The sequence below is a fragment of the Meles meles genome, chromosome 20, assembly GCF_922984935.1.
Source record: "Meles meles chromosome 20, mMelMel3.1 paternal haplotype, whole genome shotgun sequence".
In the NCBI taxonomy this organism is placed as follows: domain Eukaryota; kingdom Metazoa; phylum Chordata; class Mammalia; order Carnivora; family Mustelidae; genus Meles; species Meles meles.
Window position 1 is genome coordinate 43568609 of NC_060085.1, and position 21282 is coordinate 43589890.

The following is a 21282-nucleotide window of genomic DNA, read 5'->3' on the forward strand; positions in this document are numbered from 1 at the left end:
AATCCTTCACTTCTAAACTGTGTTTTCATTACAATTATTACTGGTCTTCAGTATTCAAGTTTTGTGCATTATACAGGTCTTTCCTAATTTTGAAGGGATCAGTATTTTTCAAATCGTAACAAAGTGTGATAAATTATAATACTTAGGACATGAAAAAATAGTTTCTTAGTTTAACATTTTTCTTTCTGGTAGAAACAGATAAAAATGATCTCTAAATGATTTATATTATTGTCTATTTCTAAACAAATTGATACTTCACAATTCTTTTCTTTAATATATGAATAACCCAGGTATGGTGAGTGATAAAATAATTTCTGGTGAATATATATACAGCTAAATATTAATAGTACCCATATCATAGGACCACTGTAAAGATAAAAATATTCAAATAACTCAGCTCTGTGAAAAGTGCTAATTACACATTATGATGTACTGATCAAATACTTTTACAAAACTACCTGTTAACAGAGAAGGTATAGTTATATTCATGCTGATAATTCTGCAGTAAAGAATAAGGTATCATTTAAAATAAACTATTTTGTCCAGAAAGGTCATTAGGTGAAATCTGAGTTGACATATAACCATATGAAGCACTAATATCAAAGTCAACTTGAACTATAGTACATAAAAGTTAAATACCTTTACATAATTGGCAGCTCTCAAATTAATAGTCCCAAACTTCAGCAAGCATCAGCATCCCCTGCAGGGCTCGTTAAAGTGTGAGTGCTAGCTTCCATCCCCAGAATCTATGGTTCTGTAGATTTGGGATAGGGCCCAAGACTTCGCATTTTTAAGTAGTTCCCAGGTGTGTTGTTTCCCCTGCTGCTTCAGAGAGGGCACCTGGAGAACCACTGACCTACAACAATGCATAAATTTGAAAAACAATAAGTTGAACCTGAGAAAAATTCAAAAAGAATGAAATGTTCCATCAGCTTTCTGGATATTCTTTTCATAGAAGTAGGACACTGACTTTCAGAATGAAAATAGCGTATCCCTTCATGATTTATGGATTAAAATCAACAATACAGTAATATCTATTTTCAATGTTTTGTAATATCTGACAGATGTTTAATTTTTTACCCCAAGAAATGCTGGTCCAGGAAAAATTGCTCAACTCCCTGTTGTATTAGATTTTTTTTTTTTTTTAAATTAAGCAAATGAAACAGCTCATCTTGATGGACTCTAAGAAGTTACAAAATGGTTGGAAAATTGCTGCAGCGTCTATTTTGGTTTTGTGGCAGAGCAATCTCACATTTGGTCCCGGTTCTCTCCCAATATGAGCAGAAAAGTCCCTCTGTACTGGGATAAGCAACACAGAACTTCCTTAAATCCTTCAATAATACCCTTAATCAGTTCCTACACCCTCCATCTGCTATTTCTTTATCCTCCCAACAGCTGTGGAAGTGCATGCCTACAACCTAAACCTCTTCTAAATGAGCCTACTTCCCATGGATTAGATTCTCCAAACTTCTCTGTTTCACAAATATTTAGGATGTTTTTGTGTTCGTGGGGGTACCTATTCTCCATGGTAAGATAAACAAAATGCAAACTACTGTTCAAGGTGAACCAGCTAGAACTTTGCTCTCTAGAGATAAAGCACCTATATTAGTACTTCTTCTGATAAGGAAAATCTGTGTTCTACGGTGGCCGACCAACTCAGCCAGGGAACCCCAGTCCTGGCCTCAGAGCCATTCCGGGTTTTCCCTCCTGCCCCGCCTGCCGGGGGCGCTAGAGTGGCCCAGATCCGGAAGTAAAAGTATAAAATAACCCGCTTTGTGCTCGGGTCTCAGACCTTGGGAGGTTGCTCTCCTCTGAGCCCATGGGCGTTAAATAAATCTTCAATCCTCTAAGGTTTCCGGGTGCCACTTGGTTCTTCTGTGAGGATCCAGTCCAGCTTCCGTAACACTTCCTGAAACTAACTTATCGGAGAGGTAATATTCTTCATTCTCTGGTTTTTCCGTGATGTTAGAAAAATATACAACCTAGGTTGTAGCTGTGGCAAGTTCAAATGTGACATGCGTAAGCCCAGGGCAATAATATAATAGAAGAATTAAAATTTAAAGAAACAAAACACGATTAGTCCTCAAAGAATTGGCAAAAATAAAAAACGAGCCTAAACCTTGCAGTTGGTAAGGAAAAGTAGTAAACTGTTTATAACTCCTACTGGTAGCACAGATTGGTTAAAAAAAAAAATTTTTAAAGCTATTTGGTGATATATATTAAAACATAGAGGAAGCCCTCAAAATATACTCTAGAAATATAATTAGATATTGGAACATGATTAAGAATACTGCATTTCCTACAATTTATATTAAACTGTAATGGGAACAGTATCAATGTAATGCAAATTTTAAAAATGATATTTTTGAAATAACATCTGTTATGAAGATAGCATTTTATAGTGACAATGAACAAAAACCGCTGGAGTTCATAATCAGGGAGTCAATACTCATGTGTATTTATAGATATAAATATATATATAATATCCATCTATGTGCACATACATATTTTCTGGGGAAAATGCATAGTAACTTTAATCTGATTCTCAAAGCTGCTTATATGCAGTTTTGCATTTAAAAGGAGGTGTGGGAAATTCTTTGAAGCCCAGTTTATTCACCAGTCTTAGCTTGGTTATCTAGTAAATCCCACATCTAATACAAGAGGAAACTGGACTGTAAGAAAATTAGTTTCTCAAAGGCACTGCTCTAGTTATAATGTATGGTAAAGTGTGTGGAACAGCAAAGTTCCCTATCTTCTATTTATATCCATATATCTATATATCTCTCTATATTAAAATATATATATAAAATTTCCATAACACATTTTGATGTTTGTGCTTTTATATTTGTCACTGTTCAAATTAAAATCCCTTTTCAGAAAAAAAAAGGGTATCTAGTTTAATAACATTATTTTATAGAAGGAGTAGAAGAGATGTGGCCAAAGTTACATTGCTTATCTGTAGCGATGAGAGCCAAAAGGCAGGTAGGTATCCTCTGATTTTTTAGGTAGACTTGCATCCAATATTCCAGATTTCAAAGACTGACTCCCCAACTTTTTAGTTGTCTGACCTAGCAAGCCTCTTCAAATTCCATTTTCTCCTCTGTAATAATAGCTAACTTTCAGGTTTGGGGGAAGGAATGAATGAGAAAATTATAACTAAAATAACAATGTACAAAATAGTCTCTTACCAAATGGTTGATGGACACTGTAAAACAGAGATAAATACTTGTAAGATAATAATGATTGTCATGTGTGAAAGCAAGTAAGATAATGACTATGATGGTTAAAATGGAGCCTTCCATAACTGGTTATAAAAAATATAAATCCCTCATAATTTATGTTACAGATATTTATAAAATATGTTAACATCTTAACCACCATCTGTACCACAAATTACAGGCAAACATTTTTTTAGTAGGAACTATTGAGTCTTTATCCCCCCAGAAGTCACACATCTTTCTACTCCACTGCTAGAAGTAAAGCTTCTCTAATAGCCCCTGCCACTTCCCCAGTACAGCGTCCTCCCAACCATCCACAGGGGATATGTTCCCAACACTGCCAAGGGGGTGCCTAAAACTGCAAATAGTACCGAACCCTGTATATACTGTGTCTTTTCCTATACATGCTTAGGAAGAAGTTTAATTTGTCAATTAGAACAGTAAGAGGTTGACAATAATAACTAATAATACAAAAGAATTATAACAGTATCCTGTAATAAGTTAGGTGAATACAGTCTCTCCCTCTCTCTCACAGTACTTTCTTATATTGTACTCACTTTTCTTCTTCCTGTGATGATGTGAGATGATAAAACACCTACCTGATGAGATGAAGTGAGGTGTTTGAACATAGACGTTGTGATGTAACGTTAGGCTACTATTGACCTTTTGATGATAACCTCAAAAGGAGGATCATCATCTTCGGGACCTCAGTTGACTGCCCATAACTGAAACCTGGAAAAGCAAGACCCAGAGGGACTACTGTACTCCAGTTAAAATCATGATGTCAAAAGTGATCACTGCCTGCAGCCTTACTCAGAAAATTGAGAATCATTATAACTGAAACAAGTGGTAGAGCACGGACTCCTAATGGTAGCCCACTTCTGGGCTTCTCTTGAGTGGGTAGTTCTCTATCTTTATAGTTTAAGTGGCGATTTTCAGAAACTAATGAAACACTGGAGATCTTAATCTTCTTTAAGGATTTCAGGGCCCCTGTACTTTCTTTGGGACTATGGGTATAACATCATAGCATTTATGATCCCATCCATTAAAAGTATGTATTTTTCTTTATTCTTTTCCTTACAAAATTATTTCTTTCTCTGCCAGCCTTGCTGAAATCAGAGGACACAAAGAATGCAACTAATTGCCTGTACAATTCCCTACTGTATAGTTAAGTTCACTGGGACACACATTATACTGGAATACTGCAGATGGTTAGACACATGGTACCCAAAATGTTATTTATACTTTGGAACTACTCACAACGACTCCACTTGCCTAAATAATTAAAATGCATACTCCATATCAAGCAAAGTATGTGATCATCACTCTCATGCTGCATGATTGCAGTACCAAATTAATAATCATTCACTTTATTTCCTACTTGTCAAGAACTAAAATATGTATATAAATAGCATTATATGATATTAACAGTGACAGGGTGATAATAATCAATGATAAAATATAAGCTATTTTTTTCCCCCTCAAAGTATGTGCTAATACTTTAGAGTGTGATTTGTGAAGTCAGTACAGTTAAGGAAAGAATGGAACTCATTTCACATGCCAACTCCAATCCCACAGTCATGGCTGTCCAGAAGGGGAGGTACATTGACAGAGGCAAACAGAGAGTGCCGTGATCAATTAGCAATGTCTGCTATGGACAGAGGAATGGACAGTGGCAGCTTGAACACAGGGCATTTGCCTTTCCTGAGTCTGTGGTAATAACCATAGGTTTTATGAGTCAGAGATTCCTGGATTAATTCCTGGCACCATCACTTGCAAGCTAGATAACTAAATGATCTTGAGAGAGTTCTTTAATCTCTCAAAGCCAATAGCACTCATTTTCATCAACCTGTAATTGAGGAAACTCTCTCTCTCCTTCTCTTGTCTTTCTGCTTACGACTATGAAATACATGTCAAGTGGTGCTGGTGTATAGTCGAACATTCAATAAAGTAGTACTCTTCTACTGCTATGAAGGATATTGAAAAGAAAGAACAGTTATTCAGGTTCATCACGCATTGAAGAAGTAAGTAGTCAGAAGAGACATTAAGAATTCACAGCAATCCCTTATCCTCTTAACTCCCAAAAGTCATCCCGTTCAAGCAGGTCCAGAACTAAATACCTGAAAGCATAACATTTGCAGGAGATGCTGTGGTATAGTGAAAGGTGTGCTGACCTTTGAAACATAGAGCCTGAAGAGGAACCCAGGCTCTGCCATTTCAGCCACTGCTCTCGGGCCATTCACATGGCTGGATTTTAAGTACCTCTTCCCCACTAGCTTGTCTTAAGATTTCATCACGACACAGCAAGCAAAGGTAATTTCTAACTTAAAAAGGGTGAACTTTTTAACTCAAAATGTATGTAGTAAAAATAAAGAAAGACTTTTAATGTCATTAAAATTTTCAGAAAGCTCAAAGAACACCACACACAGATTTACACAATATCTGAGATTACTAATATTTATATCTTGTTGCATCTGTTTAAGATGATTTTATTATTAAAACAAAACTTCTTAAAGAGGTAATTCCCTGGGTTGGAATCCTTTAGGTTCGGTGGGAAAGAATTCATGCTGTCAGAAATCTCAACAACCATGTCCATGAAGAATTAACAGATTTGAAAGTTGATGGTTGCAATGTTTGCTAAAATTGTGGGGTCATCCACAAAGATCAGGAATGGCCAAGTGACTTACTTGAGAACTAGCTTATAAGGGTCATGGCATAAGGCTGTTCAGTCTCTGAGTTGTCAACAGGAGCCCTCGATGGGTGACAATTTTGTTGGGCTTAGCCATGTGGAAGGAGGGTCTGGAAATCCAGCTTCTATGAAGGGGATCTTAATGGCACTATTTTCCACAGCAAAAGAGTTAGCTTCCTTCTACCAGAAGAGCTTATCTCTGATTCCTCTAATGCAAAATGAGATTGATATCACTCCTTTAACACTTTGGGATGTAAAATAATAAATAAATGAGAAAGCACTGTAACATTCTCCTTGCGAACATCTGTTCTTCTCTGGTTTTTACTAAAAGAAGCTGCATAGTGTAGCCACAGTGCCCTCCTACTGTTTATGTTCCACTTACAGATGGCAGAAGGAAGTTTATCTGTAGTGTACAGTCTGTGCATCTCATTATGATGAGTTATTTCAGCTGGGAAATTAGTATCTAAAAAAGACCGTGACTTTTGGTGCCAAAAATAAGCATTTATCACTTAAAATTTCAAAGAGAAGCCAAAGTCTTGCCATCCGTCTCAGGGTACACACATCAGATGGTTAGGTTGAATGTGAAAGCTCATTATGCAGTGTTCCTACTGGTGAAACATCTGACTTGGACACTTTCCTTCTCACCAGAAAACCGTTTTGACTTTTCTTCTTTAGATGAAAAGACCTGTACAGTTCTGACTCTTATTTCTTTAATAATCACACTTCACATTGATTTTCTAGAAAAGTGACCACCTGTGACCATCTAGATCGCCATTTCTCACAGAAGCGTCCCTGGAGCCCTGACAGCCCACTCTCTATTATTTGGTCCTTCTGAGGCATGGATGGATGGAGAGGACAAAGCCTTCTATGATCAAAGAAATGTGAGTCCTCTGTAAACTATGTTCCTTCTTAGAGAGTCAAGTCTTAAAGACTGAGAAAGTAAGAGGATGGAAGTCTGTTCAGTCTAGTGTTTCACATACTTGGTTGTTCTTAGAGCTCTTTCATAGAATCTCTATTAACATCGTGCAAGACATTGTAAAAATCAGTCATTTTCTCTCCAACTCTTACTTGGCTTGGCTATTTGCTTTCTTTCCACAAATTTAGATCTGTTGAGTTTGGGCATTTAAAACCCATGCACTGCCTCATCTCTAACACTCTAGTTAATGGTGGGTTGTCTGGTTCTCCTTAGAGAAGTAGGAAATTGTTTTCTTTTGTTTATATTCACAAAATGCACCCTTTGAATCCATGACCAAATTATAGATTTTGATTTTGATTGTGTCCCTAGGGGACCATGAGGAAGATTTAGAGAATCTTGTTCTCTAAACTAGTAAAAGACTTGATACCTTTCAGCCAAACTAAAGAAAAAATATTGAACAAACTCTCAGGACATGTTTGCCTTCTCACTGATCGAGTGTGTCCAGGCATGACTGAAACACCAGGCTTTGGATAAGTTTTCTCCAAAACCCAAGAAACGGTCTTGAATAACATCAACAGTCCAGTGTTGGAGAGCTTAGGTTAAAGATCCAGATAGATCTAGTATCAGTTCAGAACCTCTGTTTGTTAATCATGTGTTCTTGGACAGATTATTAAATTCTTTTGGCATTCTAAATGGCATAAGGATTAAATGAGATAATGAATATAAAAGTGTTAGCACAATGCCGGCTAGTAAATTGTATTATGGTAGTTGCTACTATTTTTATTCTACCAGTGAGGATATAAATTGAGAAGGAAGCTAAAATGTCCACTCTAAAGCTGGTACCACCCACTTCACTGATGCCCATGTTGCTGATGTTGGTCTGAAATTTATGCTGAGCATTAAAACTCACCCTTATGCTTTCTTTTTTATTTACTTACTTTCCCCTCTGGGCCTTTTGGGAGTTCCTTGGATCATCTGACAAAACCCTTTCTGCTGCCGAGCTAATGTTAATTGTGCCAATAACCAACGTATTAACTATGAAGCAGGCTTTATATATACTGAGTTGAATAGCTTTAATAAAGCAATAATAATGGAAAATGAGATTAAAATGGATTCAAATCTATCAGTTATCAGATGCCAGAGATCTAAGAGTATTGTAAAAAAGCTTACCTGATAGAACTTTCAAACTTTAGGTGGTCAAGAACCAGTTAGATGTCTCTGAAGAAGTTTAAAACATTGAGGGTAAGAATTGTGGACCATCTTTTATTCTCTGAGTCCCGCTTTGCCTATTCCTACCCAAAGGGAAGGGCTGGAAGTGCTTCTCCATTTGCTTCCAGAGGCAATAACTTCTTCAAGAGAACCACAGAGACTTTGAAAAGGTCACCTAAGTTTAAAAGAACACAGGAGACCAATGTCTAACTTTTATCTGAAAAATCCAAAAAGTGAGGGGAAAAATCCAAAAAGTGAGGGATGAATAATTTAGGGCAGATAAATTGAAAGAAACCTGCTTTGGAATCATGTTGTATTCCAAGTCTACTGAGGCCTCGGGATGAGTAAATGTTTTTGGTAGTTCTCATGAGGGTCATGAGGGAGTAAGACACAGCATGGGATGGAAGATCAGTCATTGTCAAATCTTGTCCAAGAAGACTCTCCTGGGGGAGAAATAGCATCAACAGAGAAAAGCTGGCAGTGGACTTCTGGGTCCGAAAGGCATTACTACAGAAGTAAGTGACCAGCAGAAATGAAATCTATTTGCTATAGTCAGCGGAGCTGGAGATTAGAGTTCCCCCACAATAGAAGGGGGTTGTTCTCCAAAGAACCCACAAAACCCTCCATGAGAGGAAGAGTTGGCAATAAACACCTGCCTGAATGAGAGATGGAGAAACAGAGAAAAACTCCAACACCCCATCCAGATCCCATATGTTGGTGTTGGGGAGGAATAATTTTACTCTACCCTTCAGCATACTTCTAGCTGGTATAAAAATTAAATTGACATGAGACAGATCAACAGGAGAAAAAAATTTTCATCAGGTGCACGTGGAGGCCCCATAATAAAGCTGAGCTCTAAAGAAATGCGATGGCATCTTGTTTGTGTACATTTTAGACAACAAAACAATAAATCTGTGAGGGGTTGACCAGACCAAGAAAACTTATATTTGGGAGCTTCAGTTGGTAAGGAATTCTAAACAGAAATTAAACCGGGGCAGTAAATTAGTAAAGCAACAAGGTTTGTTTATGCAGCCTTCTCAGCTCTCAATCACCATATCTGGTGATTAGAATGTCTCCTTCCTTCCCGGTACAGGGTGTATACCTGTCACATCAGAGATTTATTTCCTGCTTTCTGGAGACAAAGGAGGGGTCAGAGTGTTCTTTTTTTTTTTTTACTGGTTGCTTTCTTAAGTAACTTTTAATTCAAAATAATCAATTTGCCCAAGTGGCGCATTTTTCAGCAGCCTCCCCTTGGCCCCTACATTGCTTACTTTAAAATCAATATTATCTGGATCTAGACATTCTAGTTTCCAAACTGGTGATGTGTTTTGTAACTTAAACTGACAAAGTACTTTGAAATTCTTTATATTGACCAGAAAAGTCCTAGGACTGCCTAACTTTTCATCCAAAGACAGGGAGAAACCTTGTTCCATTGAGCAAAGGGGCAGAAGAAAACTGAATAAAGGTACTTATTAATAATAACAGTATTTCTTTATTAAACCTGTCCCCGGTACTGTGCTAAGCACTTTGCCCACATTCAATGCTCCCACCAACCATGAGAGAGAAGTGTTGTTATTTCAATTTTCATGTGACAGAGGTAAGTCCTTAAGTCATTCAGCCACTACAGAACAGCAAACTGAAACTGGGGCATAAACTTGCATGATTCTAAGGCACAGTCTCTCCAGGTCATGACAAATCCAAGCTCAACTTACGTCTAAGTAGAGCATACTGCTCTAGAGAGAATCCCAACCATTTTAATATGCACACCTTTCATCGGAATATCACGGGACTATTTAATCACATCGACTGCTCTTTAGAGTAAAGGTAGTTTAAATTGTTTCATGTATCTTATGTATCTTATAAAATTGCCCTGAAACTGATTTGGTAAAATAGCTTAGTTTCCAGCTCCGCAAAAGACTCTGAATAACAGGAAACTTTATTAACATACTTAGAATTGGGTTAGGTAGTAAAAACACTGATGGAGAGCTTCCTAATTGGAAGCTAAAACTCCCCAGCTTGATCATGTATTACTTTATTTTACCCATCAATTTGCAATTATAGGAGCAGAAACCAAAATAGTGGCAGTCTCTAAGAGTGAGGCGAGAAGAGTCTGAAGAGCCAATTAATCTAAGACTCCCAGACGATTTTGACAAATTTTTATTTCATTCAGATTTCCTTTGTCAAATTAAAAATAAATCGGGACTTAGGTACGGAGAAACTATTCTAAGAGATTATTAAAAGTAGTGAATTAGACCAATGCAATAGGGAGAGATTCTCTGACTATGGATCAGGAAGTGTTCCAGAGCTTAGGGAAGAGGTTTTTCATTTTTCTTTTAGAAAGGCAGGGTGACAGAGACTAGGAAGTACCTGGTGTGCAGGAGGTGCTATGAGGGAGAAGAATGTTTTGCCCTAATGATAGCTTAATTTCTAGAGGGGCCTAATTAAGCAAGGCTGTGTCGTGGCTCAAGCTGAGGATGGGTCAAAATTCATAGGCCTGAGGGGAGGAAATTAACCAGTTTGGTTATTGGGGTGCCTGGGTGACTCAGTCGTTAGGTGTCTGCCTTTGGCTTGGGTCATGATACCTGTGTCCTGGGATGGAGCCCCACATCAGACTTCCTGCTCAGCAGGAAGCCTGCTTCTTCCTCTCCTACTCCCCCTGCTTGTGTTCCCTCTCTCCCTGTCTCTCTATCAAATAATAAATTAAAATCTTAAAAAAAAAAAAAAAGGAAATACTTGGTTACAATGATGGCAGAGACAAAATTATTCAGCTAATCGCTAAAGAGATAAAGAGTGGGAATGCAGAGGGTCAGTGTGTACCCTTGTCATAGGTAAACCAGGGGGTGCCATGACTCATTATTTACATTGCATGTTTCTTTGCAGGAAGCCATTTTTCAGAACACAAAAGGGTGATGGGATTTCTCAATCTTGGCTGTATTCCAGGAGCACAGGGCTCAGGTAAAATTCAGCATGTCACCTTAATTATCTGTATGTAGATAAGTGCCAATCTGTATTCTAGAATCAAAAGCGATTTTATTTTAGAAAAGATCTAAGTCTAATTTTCAAAAGTCATCCAGCTATTTGTATTTACTTCTACATTTCAACAGTATTAATGTGAGGCCTCAGCTATATTAAGTGGTTTGCTCATGTTTTCTGAATATTTATAGATACAATACTAATAATTGTTTTCATTTACTGATTTTTTCATGCCAAACACTGTTTATCTTCTTTAATCTTCACAGCCTCAGTAAGTTTGAATTACTATTATCAAAACTATTTTCAAATATGGAAAATTACACTTAGAGAGGCCCAAAGTCTCACAGCCAGTTTTGTAGCCTGAACCATTTAGAGTTCAAAACCCTACCCTAATCCAGAGAGTGGCAGGCATTGGTCTCTTGGGTTCTCTATCCTATGAAAGAGCACTGTTAGATTCTTGACAATGGGTTTGTCTTATTTGTCTTGGGCTGCTCTAACAAAATACTATAGACTGAGTGACTTAAGCAACAGAACTGTGCTTCCCATGGTTCTAGAGCCTGGAAAGTCCAAGTTCAGGGTGCTAGATGACTGGGTTCCTGGTGAGATCTCTCTTCCTGGCTTGCAAATGGCTGCCTCTAGCTCTGTTCACACAAGGTAGAGAGACACAGAGAGAGAGAGAGAGAGAGACAAGCTCTTTGGTGTCTGTTTTTAGAAACTAATCTTACAGAATCAGCACCACACCCTTATGACCTTGTTTAACCTTGATTACCTTCTTACAGGCTCTGTCTCTAAATACAATCACGTCGGGTGTTAGAGTTTCCACATAGGAATTTTCAAGTAACGTACACATTTAGTTCGCAACGGGATGCAAATTATGGAGGACAACAAATAAATAACTACTGGTTTAGCTTTTCTTAGAATAACTGAAAAGGCTAAATTATTTATGGTAAATTTAGTATACAAAATTTTAATTTTACATCCATAAAATGCCTTTGAATAAAATTACCAGCTAGAACACATTATGAAACCCCCTCTCATTTCAGATCCTAGCACCCACAAATTTAGCCCACCCAAATCCAATAGTCCAACACAGTCTCAAAATCATGTATCTGTGCCTTTTACCAATATTTCCATAGTATATACCTTCCTAGGGGAAAAAAGTTTTATTCATATTTGATGAAAATCATAGGGAGTGATTAAAATTCAGAGACCTCTATAATAACCATTTTGGCTTTCTAATTAAAATTTTTCTATTTCCCTGTATGATTTAAAAGACACTGTTGAGGCACAGGTCTCTAGGCTAGAAACCAGGATTCTAAACACAAAGGCAGTTCAAAAAAGAGTGGGGGGGGGAGCTCTTAGACAATCATTTCTTGTACATTGTTTGGCTAAAGGGAAATACTCGCCTTAAAAAATGAAGAAATAGAAAAAGAAATAATGGTCAAAGGAATCCCAAATCATAAGGGTAGAGAAGGAAAGTGAAAACCAAAGCAATATACAAACGTTGTGAAGTAAATATAAGTGTGAGAGGGAGACGACATTTAGCTTTAGTCTGAATAAAATAAACACAATATAAATTGGAGTCGACCATAAAATTCTTGATCAGACGAAGGATTAACTGATGTACATCATATCTATCTCTTTTCCACCCATAATCTCTATTTCCACATTCTGGACAGTTTGACAAGACTATACTGATTTCTTGTGTTGTCATTATCAAGATAATAACCAGTAGAATTATTTGATAGATTTGGCACAGTGGAAAATACAGATTAATTTTTGCTATAATAATTGAGTCTTTATTGTCAGTAATTGCTCACAGTTATCCTGTATCAGCTGTCAAGTGTATTTTAAGTGGGTGCGGAGTCTCAGAACTACAGACACAAACTTGGTTATTGGTTCGATTAACAATGAAGCATAGTTTCTTCCCTTCCGTGATATTTTAGTGTTTCCAGGTAGTTAGAGAAGGTACAAGATTGCTCATTGCTATGGAGCTGTGTTCATAATTATCTGAGTTCCTTTGGGCTCAGGAGTTTTTATAGAGCTAATGGTTTTTCAGACTTGAGATATTTCCCCTGTCTTTACTTACTCACACTCTGAAACTCTATCTAATACACTCTGATGTTCAGGGGGCTCCACTTCATGCCAGAGGGTGTTCTGACAGGCCCACTGTAATTCAAACTTGCATAACTCAAGACTGATCCCAATAAAGTGGTTTTTTTTTTAAATTTATTTATTTATTTTCAGCGTAACAGTACTCATTGTTTTTGCACCACACCCCATGCTCCATGTAATATGTGCCCTCTCTATTACCCTCCACCTGGTTCCCCAACCTCCCCCCACCCCGCCCCTTCAAAACCCTCAGGTTGTTTTTCAGAGTCCATAGTCTCTCATGGTTCATCTCCCCTTCCAGTTTCCCTCAACTCCCTTCTCCTGTCCATCTCCCCATGTCCTCCATGTTCTTTGTTATGCTCCACAAATAAGTGAAACCATATGATACTTGACTCTCTCTGCTTGACTTATTTCGCTCAGCATAATCTCTTCCAGTCCCGTCCATGTTGCTACAAAAGTTGGGTATTCATCCCCAATAAAGTGGGTTTTATATCTGTCAGATAAAGAAGGTAATACCAGTTAACAAAAGCATAAACACACTTTACAATTTACATAGGCACTTATGAAATCAAATTAAATTTGAACATAATTTAGGGGGAGAGAAAGGTGTTGCACAATTTAAGATTTTTTTATGGTTTACCTCATACTCTTCTGAATACAGATAAATCACATTTATGTAAAATATGGACATATTAATTATATAGTTATGCTATGTAAAAGGTTTATATGAAGCCACACAAGTCAGATATATAACCAAGTGTAAGAGAAAGATGTGGAATGAATTACAGAAAACTCACAGAACACTAGTGATTGGTCAGATAATAAAAGACAACTGACTTACCAGTGCAACACTGAACAATGTCCTTTACTCCAAAAATAAGTCCAACAAGCATCAGTGGGAATAGCAGAAAATCTCCTTTTCTGATCTGAACTACAGTTAATAATATGGTCATCTAGGGTTATGAAGGCAAATAGATTTCAGTCGTGAAAATTTAGATCTGACAAATGGAGTCTACGTGGGGTGTCCCTTCAAGATTCAGAGGCAGCATTGATGTGAAGGCTCCTGTGATTGGTAAGTGATGGCAACCATGGTGTGGATGTGCATTCTATCACATACATCATTTTAATTAATGACTCTTCCACATGCTGAGCATCCTTGACTTGAGCGTTAAGTAGACCTTAACTTAATGCATAAAGATTGGGATATTTGCTAAAGTCCTGGGAAACTGCCTAACAGGTACTTGAAGATCAACTTCCAGCTGTTAACCACCAAGACATGGAAGGCTGTGCTGAGACTCAGGCCACCAACTCAGACCCCATTCAGCACCATTTGGCACTATCCCAATGTCTGGTCAGCATTGGCTGAGTATCTGGAGCCTTGTCTCTCTCACTTCCCCAAATCTGGGTATTTTTTCTGGAAATTCTATGAAATAACTAAAAGGTCACTCACCATAAAGGACCTGTGGGGAATTCTTTCTACCAAGAATGCAGAGAGCTGTGGTAGAAACAGCACTGAACAGAGTCAGGACATCTGAGTTCCAGTCCCAGCTTTGCTACTACATAGGTTTGTGAATCTTGGGCAAATCATTCAACCTTTATTTTCGCACGTAAAATGTCGGGAATAATGACAATCCAATCTATCCTATATTGTTGTAAGGCCAATTCAAGTCCTATAAGGAGGCTGGTTGTGATTATGGAGGAATGACTACAAAGGGGAGATAGTACAAAATATGTAACCTCTTACTGAACTGCTATCAGGATTTAGAATTCTTCTGTTGTTTTAATGTATCACTACATAATTTCCTAGTTAAAACATGCAATTATGAATTTTTCCATATTTCCCATTAGTCACCAATAATTTGCTTAAAAAAAGCACATTATTAACTTAATTTAAAATTACATAAAGATATGCATTACAGGACATTAGTTGCACCTCTATCATACTTATTACTCTAAGTTTATTATTGTATTTAAGTTGCTACCAAATAGCATTGACATAGATGCATATTTAAATCTTTTAGTCATTTAAGAGCTGGCATTCCCACAGGTCAGTAAACCAATGCTCCAAGTCAGGCCCCTACTGTTTTGCAATATTTCACTGAAAGATAGCTATACAGCTATACCCATCTACATATTGCCTTTGACTATTTTCACATTACAACTGCAAAGTTGAGTCCTTATGACAGAGGACATGGCCGGCGAAGTCCCAAATATTTACTGTCTGATCCTTTACAGAAAAAGTTTGCTGATCCTATCCTGATTCTATATTATCAACATCAATAAAATACCATCAGCTTTTTGTAGTTCCAAAATGCTAGATTGACCCCCAAGAGGAAATAAAAATTACTCTACAGTGAAAGAAAAATGGTCACAGTGTTTAAAACAACCAACACAAGGATGGATGTTAAAGACCATGATTGCAGGGGAAATTGTAAGTAAACAAGAAGGTTACTTTTTTTAAAAGCCAAAGTAAATATTTTTGCCTAGGAATACTGTGTATGTGTGTGTAGTATTTAATGTATATGAAAAATTTGCTGCTTTTAAGCACTCGCATATTTGGCTGTAAGTTGATGAAAAAGGAGTAGAATTTTTTTGGTCCATTTCTATAAATGAAAGGAATACAAATTCCTCCATAACCTAAGACAGCTATCTAAAATAAAATCATTATTTTAAAGTGATTCTTAGGAGTAAAAAAATTACTTTGTATGGTAAAGAAATTTTAAAAACCAGTTCTCGGTCTACATTACCTGGTGAATGTGTTAAATTTTCTTTATTTAACTCAGGCTAGAAGGTCTTCTTTAATATTGATTTTTAAAAATTTGGCTTATTTGTGACCTGGGCCAGAAGGTTAGAGGTGGTCTTTAAAATGATGAGATAGCTGCTAAGACATCATTTATGGTCTAATGGTCCCCTGTGTTAGCTAACTTCAGTCAGGGTCCTCAGCGGGGAAATTTGATTGGGATATTATATTTGATTTCTCCACATGAGGACAGAATCACAATGCTTTCCTTGTCAGATACTAAAGGAGAAAGAATGTGAGTCATTTTCTCCTGGCTCCCTGATCCTTCACTCTGATGAGTCTCTATCTCAAGCCTGACTTTCTGTCTGTGGTTCTATGAAGAGGAAAATAAAGTGACTCCGGCCTGAAGTCAGTATGTCCCTAGATTATACTGGTTCTTCCTTACTTGTTTGTTTCTTGGTTTTCTTTTAAGTTGGTTCCTGCCCCCTTTCTTTCTTTCTTTCTTTTTTTTTTTAATTTTTAATTTAATTTCTTTTCAGTGTAACAGAATTCATTGTTTATGCACCACACTCAGTGCTCTATGCAATACCTGCCCTCCTTAATACCCACCACCAGACTCCCCCAACCTCCCACCACCCGCCCCTTCAAAACCCTCAGATTGTTTTTCAGAGTCCATAGTCTCTCATGGTTCAATTCCCCCTCCAATTTCCCTCAACTCCCTTCTCCTCTCCATCTCCCCATGTCCTCTGTGTTATTTCTTATGCTCCATAAATAAGCGAAACCATATGATAATTGACTTTCTCTGCTTGACTTATTTCGCTCAGCATAATCTCTTCCGGTCCCGTCCATGTTGCTACAACAGTTGGGTATTCATCCTTTCTGAGGCATAATACTCCATAGTGTATATGTACCACATCTTCCTTAGTCATTCGTCTGTTGAAGGGCATCTTGGTTCTTTCCACAGTTTGGCGACCGTGGCCATTGCTGCTATGAACATTGGGGTACAGATGGCCCTTCTTTTCACTACATCTGTATCTTTTGGGTTAATACTCCTGCTCCCTTTCTTACCTCTTTTGCCATTTGAATGTCATTTAAAAAATTTTTATGACTACATATGTAAACTTGCTTAATTCTTTGTGTTTATATTTCCTTGTATTTGAGTTTTCATTTATAATGGAGTGATCCCTTTCTGAGCGAGGTTTGGAAGATCTGTGCAAGATTCTCCTCCCAGGTTTACAGAGCAGACTGTTCAGTACTGTAGGAGACCCTTCCATATGCATTATTTTTTAGGCATCATTCCACTTACATCATGTGAGACAATTTAGCATGTGGTTAAGAACTCTCTCAACGAGGGTTCAAGTCCTGGCTAAGAACACTTACTCACTGTGTGCTTATTTACTTTCTCCATTCTTCAGTATACAGATCAGTGAGGTGGGAATAATTACAGTACCTATCTGATAGTGCTATTTTAAGGAGTAATTTAGTTAGTATTTATAAAAGGCTTCGAAAAATGCCTGGCCGTGTATAAGGGCTTATAAGGACTGGGACTTACTCTTAAGGTCAGTGATGCAGACCCTGGTCATGCATCCTTTTCCTGAAGTCACAGGGCCTCAAACCCTTTTCCTGGTATTGATAATGTTGGCTAGTTCCACCCAATGATACGGAAGGGGATATAAACTGGATGAAATCTGGGGGAAAATCCTTCCCTTATTCAAGGTGGGAGCTTAAGAAGAAATGCTCTGCTCATTACCATCTCTTACCTCAAGCCTTTGTTTATTTTTAAAGATTTTATTTATTTATTTGTCAGAGAGATCACAGGCAGGGAGAACAGCAGGCAGAGGTAGAAACAGACTCCCAAATGAGCAAGACGCCCCATGCAGGACTCTATCCCAGGACTCTGGGATCATGACCTGAGCCAAAGGCAGACACTTAACTGACTGAGCCACCCAGGCATCCCTCACCTCAAGCCTTTAAATGAGATGGAGACTGTGATGCTTGGCAGTGCTGCAGTCATCCTGTGATAAATAAGGGAAAGTAGAAATAATTAAAGACATTCCAGTCACTTTGGAGCTGCTGACCTGGCAAATGGAGCCTTGGAGCCTTCCGGTCATGTAGGAAGATACCCTATTTGTTTAGGTCAAGTTTCATCATAATTTTCTCTTTCTAGCCAAAAATATACCTATTGCACATGATCATCTCTTCTACAGAGTCGATACCTTTTTTGTCAATGCACAGATCTCTGCAGTAATAGATTCAGCTACTTGATGATAAATATTTGGATTGGCATTTCTGAAATAGACATGTAATGATAAAGATACCAGTGATTTTTAAGTCTCACTTCAAAATAACACATAACATGTTATTTTATTTCTATTTTTAATTTTTTATATTAATTTTTATTTTTTAAATTGAACTATAGTTGACACATGTTACGTTAGTTTCAGATGTGCAAATACTGGTTCTGACAACTCTATATGTTACGCTTTGCTCACCACGTGTAGCTGCCGTCTGTCACCATACAATGTCATTATAATACCATTGGTTACACTCCCTATGCTCTACCTTTCCTCTCAGTGAAATGGAGTACAATGGTGTGGCTCCACCTAGAAGTCCTTGCACTTTCACGAAGACATCTAAATGAAACTGTTTAACTGATTGGCTTATGTGTTTCTAACATTTTTTTAGGGAAAGAAAAGGAACTTTATTTAACCTGGCAAACTTTGTGGACAAAATTGGACACCATGGATATATATTTTAAAAAGAAAAAAGATAAATTTATTTATAAGGATGTGAATGTAGAAGAAAAAAAGAACATTGTCCAGTCTTCCAGTTTTACTGAAGGGTGAGCGACAAGATAAACCTTGGAAGGGATATGGATGTGGAATATTAAGTCTTATGGAGGCCCCAGTGGGGGCCTGGAGAAAAGTCAGACATGCTTTCCCAATTTGCTCCTTGGGAATTTAATAAGTGCTATACATATTTTTAAGGGAATTTTCATTTAGGGAATGCCAGGTTAAACAAAGTTACTTAGTGTTTTAAATAATTATACAAATAATGCATGAGTGTTATGTTATAAAAATGACAAAAAATAACAGTTGAACAAAAGTTCTCCTCCTCTGTCTCCACTTCCAGTTCCGCTCTAGTCTCCCAAAGTAACAAGGTTTGTTATCAGCTGAATGTGTAAACATCAGATTTCTTTTCCCTATACCATCCAGTAGCATGTAGTGCCACACAGGAAATGTTTGTGTGTGTGTGTGTGTACATGCGTGTGTATGTGTGCTGATAGCTGTTTACATACACAACTCCTATACTTTCAGAGAATAGTTTATTTTATAAGCATTTTATCCAACTTTTTTTTTAACCTAACAATATGTTCTAGATAACTGTCTTTATCAATGTGTATGAACTTCATGTTAAAAGCCAGCAGTGATGTGGTGTTGTAATTTAAATAGTCTCACCAAATACTATACCAGTCTCTCAAAACTTCCTGTATTCCTTTTCATTATAATAGTTACAATAAATTAAATATTAAGTTAAGAATATTTCCTCTATTTGAATTTGGATAACCATTCACCTTCTCAATTCTCCCTTGTCCTGTATCATCAATTTCTCTTTCCCACGACTTGGGTAGTCATCTTGTATAGTTTTTGAAATATATCTAATGGCAGATGTTCTTAAAAATAGTTTCGAGTCTCCTTTCCATATGTTTTCAAGGGTTTCACTCTCCTTGCAAATACACGTGTTTTAAGTTAGCTAGCCATGGATATGGGACTTGCTTTGGTCAGTTACTTCTTGAGGAAGCTTTAAAAGCCAGTGTAAGACTCCCTATGTTCTCTACTTCAAGCCAGGTGGTCATGAAAGCAAGTGTTCATACAGAGCCTCCATCATCAGCCTGGTTTCCTGAGTCAGAATGATAAGCAAATCCCCTGCAAAACCTTAATTAGATTTGTAGCGTGGGAGAGATATGTTAATTGTGCTAGACTACTGAGTGTTGGTGTTGTCTGTTAAATCAGCGTTGCACATTACGCCAAGCATGACTGACATCCTGCACAAAATCATGCTCCCATCCTCTGATCTCTCACTTCACTCACCATCACAGCAATACTTCTTAATGCAGCCTCCGTGTCTTCATCATCTTCCCCACCCAGTCATCCTTCAATACCTACTCCTGCTCCAAAATTGCTTCCAGTATCCCTAAATGCCATATGTTTCCAAATCCAGGAGTCAGCTGTCTGTCCCCTGCTTGGCTTCTCAGGAATATGCACCACAGGGAAAACTATTTTCTTTTCCTGCCTTCCAGGATGCCACACTGACGGTTTTCTTCTTACCCACTGGCCATGCTATCTTAGTTCCCTTTGGCATATCTTGCACAATGACCCAAAGTGAACCTTTTAAAACATTGATAGACAATATCCTGCTCAAAATATTCCTGAGGTTCCATAGCACATTAACATCCAGACTCTTTGTCTTGACTGAAAAAAACCCTACATGATTTCCCCTCCACCCACTACTGTGTCCTCACTTCATGTCACTCCTTTCCCCTGTACACCAGCAATTACACTTATGCCTTCCTTCTTTTTGTGAGCATGCTGAGGGTGTAAGATAATTAGGATCTTTATGCTACTTGGTCCCTATGCTTGGGATGATTTTGCCGCATATGTTCTCATGGATGATGTGGCATGCAGTCTTTTAAGAAGGTTCCACCTTCTGCTATTTGCTTGTCTTTATATTACCCCTTCCCCTTGGGTATAGATTGGAATTAGTGACTTGCTGCTAATGAATAGAATGTGGCAAAAGATGATGGGAAGACACTGTGAGATTCGGCTACAAAAGCCTGAGACTTCCATGTTGACAGTAGACTCTCTTTATTGCCTTCCCAGCTTTATGCTTTGATGAAGCCAGCTTCCATGTTAGAGCTATACTTGGGCACAACTTCTGGCTGACTGCTGGTGAGGAAGTCATGCTCTTGGTCCTACAAGGTGTGACAAACTGACTTCTAGCAATCCCTTGAGCTTGCAAGTTGATCTTTCCCCAGTTGAACCTTGAGATGAGACTGTAGCCCTGGCCCATACCTTGATTCTAGCCTTGTCATAGACTGGGAAGCAGAAGACCAACCTAGGTCATGCCCAAGTTCTTGATCCACAGAAACTGTGATACAACAAATGTGTGCTATTTTAAGCCACTAAGTTTTGGGGTAATTAATACTTAGAATAGGTAATATAATTGGTTTATTCTCCTCATGTAGGTATTAAAGTAATTATAAATCATCAAAAAGGCTGTTCTAGACAACCTAATCTAAAATTACTGCCCAACCCTCAGTAATAAATCAGTTTGCTTTCTATATATTTTATTGCTATCTTATTACAAAACTGCTAGTTATCACCAGGTATCTCTTCTCTCCTGCTTCCTCATCACTAAAAGTTCT

General features: G+C 37.7%; 1 long non-coding RNA gene across 1 annotated transcript in view; it reads left to right on the top strand.

Annotated features, from left to right (window-relative positions):
• The first annotated feature begins 1801 nt into the window (after positions 1-1801).
• LOC123933068 overlaps positions 1802-21282 on the top strand; it is a 58276-nt gene continuing 38795 nt past the window's right edge. The window contains exons 1-3 of the long non-coding RNA XR_006816503.1: positions 1802-1931; positions 6649-6788; positions 10913-10987. This is a non-coding gene — a long non-coding RNA (uncharacterized LOC123933068). The remainder of the gene's footprint in view (positions 1932-6648; positions 6789-10912; positions 10988-21282) is intronic.